Here is a 14011-nt window from a genome sequence, read left to right as displayed (position 1 = left end):
CTTGAAACTAAACCGTGATCTTTTCATAGACTCAAGCAAATATTTTTGTTCCTATAAATAACTAAGTTGTGACCATTCCATAATATTAAACACATGTATTATTACCATTATGAAGATGATGACTGCCAGGATTGTTGCTGGTATGCTTTAAGGGGCTGTATTTTTTTATACCATTGTGTCAAAGGTCTGGTATGTCTGAGCACTTGCTGAAAAAGAAAGATTACAGGTGTTTGCTAAAGTTGAGTCTCATCTTTTTGATTCGATTTTTCAGTATGTGAAATATGTTTAATTAAAGAGCATACAGCGTCTTCAAGGATAATGAAAAGCCTTCATCCCTCAGCATGTAAAGTAGACTTTATTCTGAGAGCTGTGATTTCAGATTTTGACTTCACTCACTCTGCCTAACTTGTGATTGTACTTGAATTTCAAAAAACACAAAATGGCTTCAAAATAATTATTTAAAACAAATTGACGTATGCATCTAGTTGTGACATTTTTCTTCACCTAAGACACTTAATATGGCTGAGAGCTGTCCTGGTTAGCTGCTGCAGGCCTCAGAAGACTTGGATGCAGAAAGTAATAACATGTTTGTGTCTGTTTTTGTCCTAGTTGTCGAGACATCATTAACTCAAACAGTCCCCCGGGAGGTAAGACTTTTACATCAACACGCACCATTTCAGCTCTTGCTCAAGCTTTTGAAACACCTGCTGATTGCATCAGTAGCATATTTCTGTCTGGAGTATTATTTATGCCATAACACTCACAGTAGATGGGAAAGAAAATCTGCAATGTAGTGTTGACTGAAGTGGAAAGTTTGGGGCTGCCAACCAATCGCCTCCACCTCCACACTCCTTGTGTTTTTTTTCGAGGACTCAAAATGTAAATGGCCAGTGCTAAGCTTATAAACAGCCTCTAGTCAGACTCTTTACTGTATTATATATATATAAAATATATATATTTTATACTGTATAAGACAGAGGGACAGCATTCAATCTGTCTGTCCATCTGTTTGTTCTGTAGAAAGGTCTGAGACCACTTTCCCATTCACTTCAATGAAGAGAAAAAAAACAACTTTCTTCTACCCAGAAAATTGGGCGTATCACTTTCTACACCTTCCAAGTCATTGAAGTCACACTTTAGTGTTTTCAGCCTTTGGATTAAGTCAATGGTGTCACCTCTGTAGTGGTAGAACACATGAACAGCTTTTTGCTGCACGGGCCACAGCTGCCAGACGTCATTTCCACTTTTTGATAAACTGATCTTTTCTTCTTTCATGCACATTAACTTGAGAACCTATACAAACTAAACTGAGATAGTATCATTTGTTGCAGCAGTTTCTGCTTTAACAGTCATATATTTGTCAGTTTTCCAATTCCCAATGTGTGGTTCTGATTTCTTCTCTGTTTTCCCCTCTTTAATACGTCACTGCTTGACTGTTTATTCCTCTCGTGATTTATCTGTGTCTAGGCCATGTCAGTATGTTCACTTTTAGCTTTCAAGGAATTGTTTTCTTGCAAATGAGGTTAATTTACATAAAGACAAAGAGGCAAACAATAATTCTTGTATTGAGCATGTTGTCAGTGTTCTTCAGAGTTGGGGATATATATGTTATGTTGAATGACAAAAATAGTAAAATTTAGATTTCTATGGCAGACGTATTGTGCACAGGTGTGACAAGTGGTACAGATATTTAATTTCCAAGATACATTTGACTCCTTGGATTGTTTGTAGAGTGTCGGCCTTGCTTATGCATTTTAAGATGTCAGTTTTCTGCTTCTGTCATAATTCAAAACTTACTAATCTATATACAACGAATTGGAAGCTGGTTTCTTTTTTATCTTTTTTGATGACCATCATAACCAAAAAGCACAAAAACATCTTGAGAGAGTGAACGTCTCGAGAAAGGAAGGCTACAACACCATTTAGAGCTTTTTACTTTCTCCTTTAAGTGCATTTTAGAGTTTGTTTTTAGTTCTCAACAATCAGTAGGATGCATACGCAGATGTCAAGAAGAGTATCTTTGTAGTATTTTGCTTTAGATCAGCAGAAACATGTGAAATGTGTCATAAGGGGCAAGAATGCACGCTGAGGAAGGTCGTCTCTGTCAATCCATCCTCTTTTTTCCATCTCTCTTACTCTTTATCTGCCTCCTCTCATAAGTCTTATCTTACCCTCCCACTCTCCCTCGCTCTCTGTCAGATACTCTCAGTGCATCTCTCTCATCCTTTCAGTCCCAGTTTGGCAAATCTCCCAGGTCCAGAGCTCATGAGGTCATAGAGGGGAAACATTGCAGCTGTGCTCGCTGACGTGTCAAATGTGTCAAATACCTCTCAGGGTCCTGCTGCAGTCTGAGCTGGGCGACAGTCGATCTCATATCTGGGTTCTTCATCACTGCATGGGACCATTTGAACATTAACCAGGTTTAGCTGCTTTATTACTGCAGCTTTGGCTGGTTGATAATATTGTGCTTTCTATCTAGATCAGTATGTTGAACGATGTACTGCTGCAGCCTTATTTATGAATTAGTCTTTAAAGAGATAGGTCACTGAAAAATGACTCGTTATCTACTCACCACTATGCAGATGGAGAAGGTGAAGGGATCACTTTGGCTGCAACACTGTTTACCCCTGAGACTCCAAATGTGTTTTGGCATAATCCGTTTAATATCAACGGCCCATCCATATCATAGCAGCCTCTTTTTATCTGACATCAAGGGCCAAAACTCTTAAATATTGTCTCCATGAAGCAATTGCTCTCAAATATTCTTATCTCCTCAACATCTGCCTTGATCTAATGTAGTAAATCTCAAATTGTCTTAAAGGGTGCATTGAGATTTTTTTAAACTCGGTCTAAGCTTGTTTAAAAACTGTCACGAATCCGCCATAGGATTCCCACTCGAGATGTCAGCTCTGTTTGGATGTGTTTGCCATTTAGAGTGGGAACGACAGCAAAGACATCTGGATAAGCTCCTTATGCTCCATTTATAAATTACACCATAATAGAAAGTGGATTAACAGCTGCTGATGTTAATCCCTTAATGAGTTTCGTGGTGCTTTCTGGTATTTAGTCTGTGGTGATAACAGGAGTTCAGCAGTTATACACACAATTGACATGAATGAGTCATATAAGGCCTTTTGATCTGCATTCACATTTAATAGTTATATTGAAATATAAGCTGTTTTCAGACATGAACTCCGGAAAATGTGGTACAGAACATTTTGGAAACGGGTTGACACCTACATCTGTGTCTTCTACGTGTATCATCAGCTCTGTTTCATCTTGAGATATTTGTATTCTTTCATTTTTACATCCATCATGTGTTTGAAACGTAATCAATACGTCCTCTCTGCTGCTGTGATTTTCCAGACATTTTCCAGCTGTATTCTCACATTGGCTCACTTGGACATTTTCTGGATATTTTGCTTGGAGCCTCGCAGGAAAGGTTTCACAAAATTGTCCAGAGCAATTGATTCAGATATTTGTGTTCTCTGGGAAATTTCAGTAGGTTTGTCTCTAGAAGTGTCTCCTGCACATCACGCACGTTCTTTCATATATTGCTAATATGACAATATGGTTAAAAAAAATCTAAAAACATACGTCGGTTTCCTTTATCTTTCTGTTCAGCAAGCAACAAACTATTCCTGTAAACCAGTCTCATGTGATTTCAGTCAGTGAGAGTTGTCCAAAGTGAAAAGGCGAAACACTTGGCGTCTCATGAAGTGGTCTAGGTGTCCATGTAACCAGATAACAAAGGCAGAAGCAGAGGTAGGAAAAAAGAGTAGAGCAGGCGTTCCTGAGGGTTTCGACTGTGTCTGCACGAGGAGAGCTGAAAGAAAAGTTGAGAAGTAGCCAGAAATACAAAAAAAGAGAACAGAGGTATAAAGCGCATATGACTGCAAAACCATTTACTGGAGTTAGAAAGCTAAGGTCAAAACTTTCCATCGGTCATTTTCTGTTTTTCTTTCTTCTTCTGTATTCTCCGCTCACTGTTATTTTCCATTACTGTTCATTGTCTATTCTCCTCCTGCATTCCTCTGCCCATTTTCTTCTTCTCTTTTACATTGACTTTACCCAGCAAGGAGCCTGGTCCTGATGTCATGTACCAGGATGATATGTCATTATATTGAGTTTTTATAGAACTTATTGAAAAAGATAATTTATAAACTAAATTATGTAAATGTTGTTAGAAGACCTTACATAGACCTGTGCTACCTATTTTGTTGACTTGTGCACTTACATCACCTCAACATTCAAACTCCACAATTTTATTCAAGGTAATGGTACATTTAATTTTGGTCGATTTTTAATTGTATCTTATCCACTTTAGCTGCTGCTGTGCTCGTCTCTACTATAACTCATGGAACAAATTACGTCTGTCAAAGGAAATTCGCGCTGTTAGCCAGTTAGCCAGGCTTTTTCGGCTTTTTTTTCCTTCCGCTCTATTTTTTATTGGTCACTCATATTGGATCACAATTATTCATTTCCATTTGCTATGCAACCTAAATACATAACAGACAAAACTCCCATGATCCCATGCTGCTTCATGATGTCATCAAACTAGATTGTTTTTGTAATTTTTCTAGAGAGTACCCTAGTGGTTGAAGTGTTGTACTTTGAAGTTAACAAAAGCAGTGATATTGGGGGGGGGGTTACTAAGTTCTGCATGTTATTCTAGCAGTTCATAATTAAATGCCATTTGTCCACCACAGTCTGGCAGAAAATAACAGCAGACTACAAAAGAGATTTTGTTCATAGTGTCTTATTCAGCTTTTTATATTCTTGTACACAACATTAAAATCATTGTAAAATGATGACATGATCAATCCATCCTCTGTTGATGTCACACCCTCTGAGAACTTGCATCATTTACCTGAAAAAGTTTTCCATTTATGATGATTTGCCAGCTGGTCTGGAGACTCAGACCTGCCACCAGTCTCCTCCCTGTAAAAACCCAGGCGGCCATCAGCTAAACACACACGTCACTTCAAAATTACTTTAATTTTCTATTGAACTATTTTTCCAGTTAGTTTACATTGTGGTGACATTGTAATCACTGGCAGGATACGTGTTTTTTTTTTGTTAACAACATGCTACATTGATAATGATTGGGGGTTCCACAAAGGTTTGGTAGTCAAAACAAACAATTGTCACACGAAAGCCTGAGGTTTGCATCCAGATTAACATCTGTGGTTAGATTGATGTAACAGAAGTACTTACAGGGGAAAGTCATGCTCTATACATTGTGTTTGATGTCACTGTGAAAATTATTATTTAACAAGACCACTTTTTTACCCTAACCTTACCGAAGTACTGTGAGAGCCTTACCAAAACCATGAAAAACTTTTATACTGCTACATTTTGGCAGAAAACAAATACATGGTCTGTGGACATTTTCTTCTTTATCAAAGTGTTTTGAACTTTTAACAACATATTCTCTTTATTATAAAAAGAAAACTTAATTCAGTTGCAATTTCATGACATGTATTTGTTGACAAGCATAGTTTTTAGAAGACAAATTACCTTGGTCTTTGGTATGAAATGGACCAGTGTGAAGATGATATTTCAATTCAATTCATTTGCACCAAATCGCAACAGACATTATCTCAAGGCGCTTAACATAGAGTGGAGAATAGTGTCAGATCTGGATCACACAGCGAACATTACTGTTTAAATCTTACTGTAAATTTATAAGAACTGAAAAAAAAGTCCACATATGCACAGATACTGGCACTAATATTGACCTAACATGAGTGAAGAACTAATACATTTTCAGTGGTTGCTGTTTTGAGCACATGATATATGAATGCAGAGACCTAAGAAAATCAGTGCCTCAGTTTCTGTAAACCCTATTTAATTCCAGACAGAGTAGTCTGAACATAACTGATACTTAATGACCCTCTATCACAGTTTGATGACTTTGAGTCTGCATGCACTCTCTCTCCATTTGAACGTTTCATCCTTCTTCATGGAAAGCGACAGAGCAGTTTGGTTCCTGTTCATGAGTTTTTATTTTGACGTGGTCTAATCGTTTCTGGAGATGTGTTTCTTTCGGATACATTTGAAAGGGAGTGTCATCCCAAACTTCAATTAGCCTGTGTACTGTTTTTGTACAGTAACGACCATTCATCTCTGAGTGGGACATGTATTTGTCTTTGTCAAACACAAGTATTGACGTGCACACTGGCTCCAGTTTGGAGACGACTCTGCAAGCCGGCAGAGGTTTTGAATTAGCAAACGTTTTACTACAGAGATGAACAGCTGGTGGCCGATGCAGTTATAGAAACATAAGTCCTGCAGGCATCCGCCCAAAGAGATGGATTATATAAAGGGTGGAAACAATAAAAGGCATGCAGTTCTCAGACTTTTAGGGAGAGTCTTTGTTGTAAGTTATAGATACTCCCATGCACATCCACCGTCGATTGTGGTGTATGATGTTCAGCCAAACCCTGTAGCATGAAATGGGTTGAGCTTATAACAAGTTTGTTCCTGTTAATCCTGTCGGTTGTGTCAAATCTATTGATTTAAGTGTTCACATCTTGACAGAACAAAACCGTTGTATCTGTTTTTGTTTAGATATTTGGTTCAGTCAGTATAAAAAAAAAAAACTGTGGTTAGACATGATTATGGAAAAGTTCCCACTCTCTCTCTCTCTCTCTGCAGACCTTGAAAAACGCACACTCACGTGCACACACATAAATGAAAAAGGGTCTTTCCAACATCTGTCATCTACTTATGTGTAGTTATAAAAAAGTTTTATTATAATCAGTGTGGGTGTGTCCCTGATTAATAACAGCCGTCTCATCTGTGACTCATCAACAGCTAAAGGTGGTGTGTGTGTGTGTGTGTGTGTGTGTGTGTGTGTGTGTCTGTGTGTGTCTGTGTGTGTCTGTGTGTGTCTGTGTCTAAGACTGTTTGCACATGTTGTGTATTTGGTTTGTGTTTTACGACGTGTCTGATATGAGTTGTTGCTCTTTGTTTATAGTTGTGTCTTGTCGATGTGGTCGTATATCTTTAGCGGTATGTCTGTGTGCCGCGCTTTTGTGGTGGAGTTTGTGTTCGACTCTGGTTCTGAGCCACACGGTGTGTCTTTTAATCATTCGGTGCATCCCAGCCAACTGCAGTCGGTGCTGTCTGTGACCACAGGTTGACCATGTACACATACTGCACTCATGCAGATGATTGCTTTGATTATCTTAACTATCTGTAGTTTTTTAGTTGAATTAGTTCAATTTAGTGAAGTGCACATGTTATAAGCGTATAGACACCGACAGTCAAAGACTCAACTCACTCAACAGCTCACACACTTTTCACTTTCAGCGCTGGTGGCCTGTGGGGCTTTGTAGTGCTGAGAGGCTACAAAGGACAGCTTTGTGTTCTGGAAGGCTGGGAAAGTTGAACCGCAACACATACACACACACACACACACACACATGCACACACACACACACACACATACATGCTCTGTTGCTCTCTCACACACACACACATGGACACACTTGGGCAGTGTCAAAGCCAGTGCACAGTTCTGCCCAGCTCAATAGGCTGATTCATTTGAGCCTCCTCATGACACCAGAAGAGAAAATGCAGTTGCATTAAAGGGAGGACGAGAGGATGAGGAGGAGCGTTACAGCTCAGTGCTCTGCACCTCCAGTCTGACATGACCTGACACTGGTCAGGTCAGTCTTAATGGAAAACACCCACCTCATAACATCTTTGATAACAACTTTTTTTTTCTTGTGTTAATCTTTCCAGGTTCCTTTTCTCTTTTTATGATTTTAGATAAATGTCATTAAAGGCTTCTGTGGGCTGGATATATTTATCATGATTCATAAGTTGTCATCACACCCTGAAGACAGAGGAATGTAATTGAAGTTTGATATTTACAGTTTAACGATACATTTTATAATAATAAATAACTCCTAATAAAGAAACACAAATCTATCTCAATACTTTAATACAGAAAAGACAACTTTTATGGTGAATTGTAAACATAAATACACACCTTTCTTGCATCTCTGTAAAATCAGTTTTCATATCAGTAAACATGAACACCAAAACCAATATATCTGTGAAAAACATATATTGCCAGAGTCTTATCTGCCAACTATCGATCAGGCTCTAGATGTAATCAGCTTAAATTGAAATTTTATAAATGATGATAAATGATTAACTCTTAAGTAGGAATCCCAAAACTGAGAAAATAATTTATCTCCATCGTGGGTCAGTTCTGCTCAGAGGGCTAAATGTTATAATTTCATTAGTGTCATCATAGTCGTCATAAAAATCCACAATACAAACATCATAACTCTTTATTTTGCTCTCTGCTTCGTCCAAAAACTGAACATTTAGAGGACAGCCTCCATTACACATAATTCTTCAAAATGGAGCCACACAGTGATATAAAAATATTTACAGTCTTTAGTCATACGGTCCTGATGCATAAAAACACTCCAAAAACACCCTTTTGTTTCCAATAGCACATCCCAAATTAATTAGATTTTCTCTGCGGGAGAGATTTCTGTTATTTTCTTAAGCAGATTGTTTTTATGTAATGTCACCATCTCTGGGTCTGGCAGCCAGCAGTGGAAATGTGCGCTGGAGTGCAGTGGGTGTTGTAAGTAACGATGCTTGGCAGCGACCTCTGTTTGTCTCGCTCCGCGTCTCCACTGGAGTTAGACGGGCTCCGGGCCTGGGCCTTCTGTGGATGAGGTGCTCTCTCCCCCACCCTCTCGGCTGTGTGTAAGATTTACTTCATGTTTTAACTGCTCCTCCTGGACCGCACTGGGAGATTAGGTTGGATGTTCATATTTTTTATGAACTGTTGACAGTAGATGACTTTTTGTTCTCGCTAAACCTGATACAATTATCCCAGAAGCTGCCGACTTGTGTGTTGTTTTTCTGTGTGGATGGTTTATACGTGTTCAGCTGAATTAAAGTCACTTTTAAACAACATACCCTTGTCACCAGCAGTTTAGATTATTAAATTTAAGGTAACCCTGGAAACATACTCTCGGTCCCTGTCACAGTGTGCATCTTGACCATAATGAGCACCTCCTGACCTTGCTCCAGACAGGGACTCATTAGCTGAAACACTATGTTTATCTCTTGTCACATGGTGTTACAGTCAACAAGGGGAATCAAAGACTACCCCCACCACCCCCCACACGTAGGCTCTGAGTCTCGACACCCCCTTGACTCTTGGCCGTGGGGGGGTGACGCCCCAGGACACAAGTCGACTGAAATCGGGGAAAAAACAAGGGAAAAATCAGGCCATTTGTCAGGTTCACTTATGACATTTACTCAACTTATATCACATGCTCCTCGGAAGGTCCAGTTTCCCGAGTTTGTTTTCCAACATTGAAGTCGCAATGTGGAAAAAACATGAATGCTGTCAACAAAATCGGTTGTAATATGTTTGTTTATTTAATCAACAACTGGATAGTTTTATTTCCCAAAATTTGCATAGCAATGAAGAGCAAAGAAAAATGATGAGGTGTGGCGTATGCAAAAAGAGTCATTTAAAAATGATGCATGATAATCATGAAACTCTATTGACTTAATGCTAATATTTAGAGCTGATTGTAAATTAGGTGAATTCGTTTGTGATGACCTCAGTGACTTCCAAGCTGATTCTGGAACACATTTTTTGGATTATTCCAACATGCACAAACACACAAACTACTCTGGCTGCTACAAATCCTTCCACCATTATCATTTTATCAACAATATGACAACACATTGTTCATATTTCCAAACAAGCGCACTGTGATACAGGCCTTTCCTGCACCAACTTCACTCTACTCCACATAGCTACTTCTCTTTCAATGCTGCATGCAGACTGACAGGTCACTGCAGGTGGCTGCAGGTGAATCCCAGCTCTTCCTCTGGGGTTTTCAGGGGATTTGAACTTGCGTCAGCAGCTATGTTGCTTTTCTATCCTCTGGTCTTTGCAGGGAGTAGAATGGGTTTATTTACTCTGCATGCAGAGGGTTGAAGCCAGAGCAGAGGACTTTTGTTTTTGTACCCACTCAATCTTCTTTTAGGCACAGTATGTTCTTTTTTCATGAAAATATATGCAGGCAAATACAAAAGACAGCTATTGTATTGTTGTTTTATTGTTGATGCTGCAGTTGTAAGGGTTTGGTATGTGTTTTTACTGCTCCTTGTGTGTACTTGGTTGTTTTTGATTTAGGAAAGCTGCATATTTGTGACATGTAACAGTGGCAAGAGCATTTATTGTGGCTTGAGAGGAGACAAACGACAAATTAAAATGGATACTGTGTCAGCATGAACTTGGTCCAAATAGTCAGAATCAAAAACACTCAGCAGAGTAAATACTTAATAAAACGCTGCTCTTGCATCTCTGAATTTAGTGTTGACAGGGAAAATTGTGTGTCTGCTTCGGTACCGTCAGCTGTTTTGTAGAATTAGTGTTAAGAGGCCAACTTTCTGTTGCCTCTAACTCTCTTTGAGATCTCATTGTAATTGTCAGTATAACATGTCACACATAACAGCTTTATTTTTTCATGTCACAGTGGAGGTTTAACCCTCTCTGACCCAGCATGGTAACTGTCCCCCTCTGTCCCCTTCCATTTACTGTGATGACACTTTGCTTTTTGGTCAACTTGAGAGGAGAGAGAAGAAAGTCTGTTGTTTTTTGGTTTACATCCACACTAATGCATCTTAGTTTTAAAATGCATCACTGTTGCTATGTTTACGCCTGCTGTTCACACGACTCTGGACTTTTTGAGCACCTAAAATGAAGACGTTTATTTTGAAATCTCTGAGTTGAAGTCATAGACTGTATGTAAAGGTTGAAGTATTGATGGGTAAAACAGAAACAAAAGGCCTTTTTCCACTTATCAAAAAACTTACTAACACCCACTAACATCTGGTTTTTGTCTTCAATGGGAATGGATACTTTCAACATGCAATCTCAAGTCAAATGACTTTGCTGTAAACACAGGTTTTTATCGGCTCCGGCAATGATCAGCAGTGATGGAAACATCAATAACTAATTTCTTCTTCTCTGTTTTGGTGGTCTTGACGCTCAACATTTCCCACTGCAAAATGATGACAGACTGTCATATAAGACTGTCATAACAATGATAAGACTGTCATTTGTGTATCTATTGTTTTTTACATCTTGGGAACTACATGAAATAGAAATATTTTTTATTCATGTATATATTTTTTTCATTTCATGCAAGATGCAACACTTGGGGTGAGAAAGCTTCTCAGTTTCTGGTGCATCATCTTTAATGTCACAAACGCACCAGGGAAACAAAGAGAAACTCTTCAAGTGGCAATGAAAAATGAGTATGTTGCATTTTTGTGGGTTAACCAGTGTTTATAAAATCCTGTGTATACCTGCTAATTTTGGTGTAAAAGATGTAAAAGCCATAATTCCACTTCATTGTTGGTCCCAGAAAATAAATCCCCGCCCTTATTTTTCACCATTGTTGTTACTTGTTTGTAGTATTTTCTGTAACCAAGCAACCAACCGCAGAGTAGATAGTAGATAGTCCCTGTTAACACTAACAAACACATGCCCAGAGGACATTAATGGTCACATGATATGCGTTTTTGTTTGTGTTTTGATTTATTTATTTTTTGCTTTAAAACTAAATGTAAGTAGTTTTAGTGTGGATGTGATGGAAACCTAAAATGTTTTAAAAGTCTTGTGTACATGTAAAAGTCATTAAGATTCTGAAGTCAGATCTACAGCTGCTGATATTCAGCCTCAGCTTGTGTCAGTGTCCATCACATCATACATGCAAACACTGGTTGCTGTGCAGTTGCTGAGTCTGCAGTTTTTAGGGGAGCAACATTATGTCTGGATCTATTAGTGGAAGGAGACTGACGCACAAGCACTTGATGATTTGTTGATTCATGTGTAAGCACAGAATTAACAACCATTGCAGATTTATATCTCTACACTGACTTTAGGACTCACTCTGTCCCCACGCACCATATAATTACCCACCAGCACGAGTGCTTTTTAACATGCACTATACATTCACCATTTACAAAGTGCCCTCCTCCATCTTCCTCTCCTTAAAGGTGGCATTGTAGAAAGTTACAACCAGCAATCTCACTCATAAATAATCTAGACATGCCTCCCTTTTTAACCCATGGTGAGTGCCGGGCCCCTGCACATTTCACTCAGATATGTGCTAATGTTAGACCAGGCATCCAGCTCCAGCTTTACCGCAGGAGGCCAGAGGGCGAGGTTTATTCTGGGACAAGTATGAACTGTCGCCGAGAGCTGGAGGGATGAGGTCCTGGTTCTTACATGATTAATGGATGCATGGGTGCAGTGTTTGCATCTGAAGTGGCATCATGACAGTGAGCTCCGTGAAGGAAGACTACACAGGTCTGGGATTTCTCTGGAAGCTCGGTCCATTAGCTGACAGCTACAGATGACTCTTGACAATGCTGAAGCTGCTTTTTAGTTCACAGTTTCCAATGACTCACTTTCCTCCGACCTGATGAGGGATTGATACACATCATATGTAACCACATGCAGTATTCAAGATTCAAGAACTTTATTGACAATGTGGAAACGCAACAAAATTGTGAGTGTCATCATTAAAACAAATTGTGCCTGTTATAAAGATTTGCTAAGGAAATATAAAATAATAGGCAACTTCAAAATAAAATATTAATATAAGCTAATAAAGTATAAAATATAAGCTAACACAGTCAAGGGAAAGGTGCAGAATTGGGTCCGGACTTCCTCTAGAGTATACCTTTCACACATGAACCACGCAGCAGGAGATTCTCGGCTCAGACGCGTTCACAACAATCCAGAAAGGATGGAGGATTCAGGTGAGGGACAGAAGGCAGATGCAAGACGTAGCTTATTGATTCTGCTGCAGAGATGACATGTTTTGTTAAAGGCACATTGACTTTGGTGTCAGCCCTTATTACAAAAGGCTCTCTTGACATTGTTGTCAGTGTGTGGTTCCGCGTTTTCATCCTAAGGTATTTCTTTTCTTTTTGTTATTATTTTTCATTTTTGTGTTTGCTGCGTGTTAGAAACATCATCAACACCCCCGCTGGCTCTCGGTGAATCCTGCGGAGGATCTCCTGCTGTGTTCTCACTGGCTGATTCGGACATTTTGCAGAGTTTTTTCCAGGTCCCTGGCCGGAGAAACTCCGCAGAAAGTCTTGAGGCTCTCACGGTCGGACATTACCAAATGTGTCCAAAGGTGTTGTGGAGTTCAGTGCATGTCTGAAAGCAGCTTTAGAAATTCATAGCTGGTGAGACAGTTTGGCTGAACTGAGTCTCCCCATAATCCCCCTCTCTGAGCTTGAATAATTGATTCTGAATTGATTTGGGCTCAGCTGGCTCAGTTGCTTTTGGGCACTGCCATGTATTTTTGCTTCCTGTAATTGTTGTCAGCCTTGTTTTTCTGCAGGTCAGCAATGACTCCAAGCTTTAATCCTGCACATGGAAACATTTTCAACAAAGTGGCACTTAAAATTTCCTTTTAGATTTTTTTCTGTTGCCCTCACTGACCATAAATTGCACAATGTCAGTCAATGCCCCTTTTAATTCCTCTAAACATGACTGAGAAAACTGAGGCCTCTTGCAAATGTTTTAATCTTCTTACAAGCTGCTAAAAACCTGCTACTGAAATAATGTCCATAAAATACTTCAATTTGCTTTCAATAAAGCTGCTTTCGGACATGCACTGAACTCCACAGTTCCTACAGAGGAAGTGCATGTGTGAGAGAGACTCTGCAGTTTCTACGGACTTTCTCTGCCTGGCCTTCTAGTATAATGTCCATAGATATCCAGGAGAAGTAGATGTGTGAACACAGCAGGGGAGGGGATCCCGCTGGATTAACCACAAGCTTCTAACGCGTGACAGATGGAAAAAATTGAAAGAAACTAAAAGAAAAATGATAAAAATTAAATAAAAGTAAAAAAAATCTCCAGTGTCACACACAGAAGACAATGATGAAGATGTCAAGAGAGTTTGTGGTGATAAGAGCCGACACC

At 39.2% G+C, this 14011-nt stretch overlaps 1 protein-coding gene across 5 annotated transcripts in view; it reads left to right on the top strand.

Annotated features, from left to right (window-relative positions):
- add3a (adducin 3 (gamma) a) overlaps positions 1 to 14011 on the top strand; it is a 99360-nt gene that overhangs the window by 15921 nt on the left and 69428 nt on the right. For 4 of the 5 annotated variants that reach the window (XM_020084137.2, XM_020084132.2, XM_069529894.1 and 1 more), the window contains exon 2: positions 610 to 647. The exons of the other annotated variant lie outside the window; for it this stretch is intronic. The gene's annotated coding sequence lies outside the window, so the exon portion shown is untranslated. The remainder of the gene's footprint in view (positions 1 to 609; positions 648 to 14011) is intronic. 5 annotated transcript variants of the gene reach the window in all.

Source organism: Paralichthys olivaceus, chromosome 8 (assembly GCF_024713975.1).
Source record: "Paralichthys olivaceus isolate ysfri-2021 chromosome 8, ASM2471397v2, whole genome shotgun sequence".
NCBI classification, from domain to species: domain Eukaryota; kingdom Metazoa; phylum Chordata; class Actinopteri; order Pleuronectiformes; family Paralichthyidae; genus Paralichthys; species Paralichthys olivaceus.
This window is presented reverse-complemented; position numbering and strand designations above follow the sequence as displayed.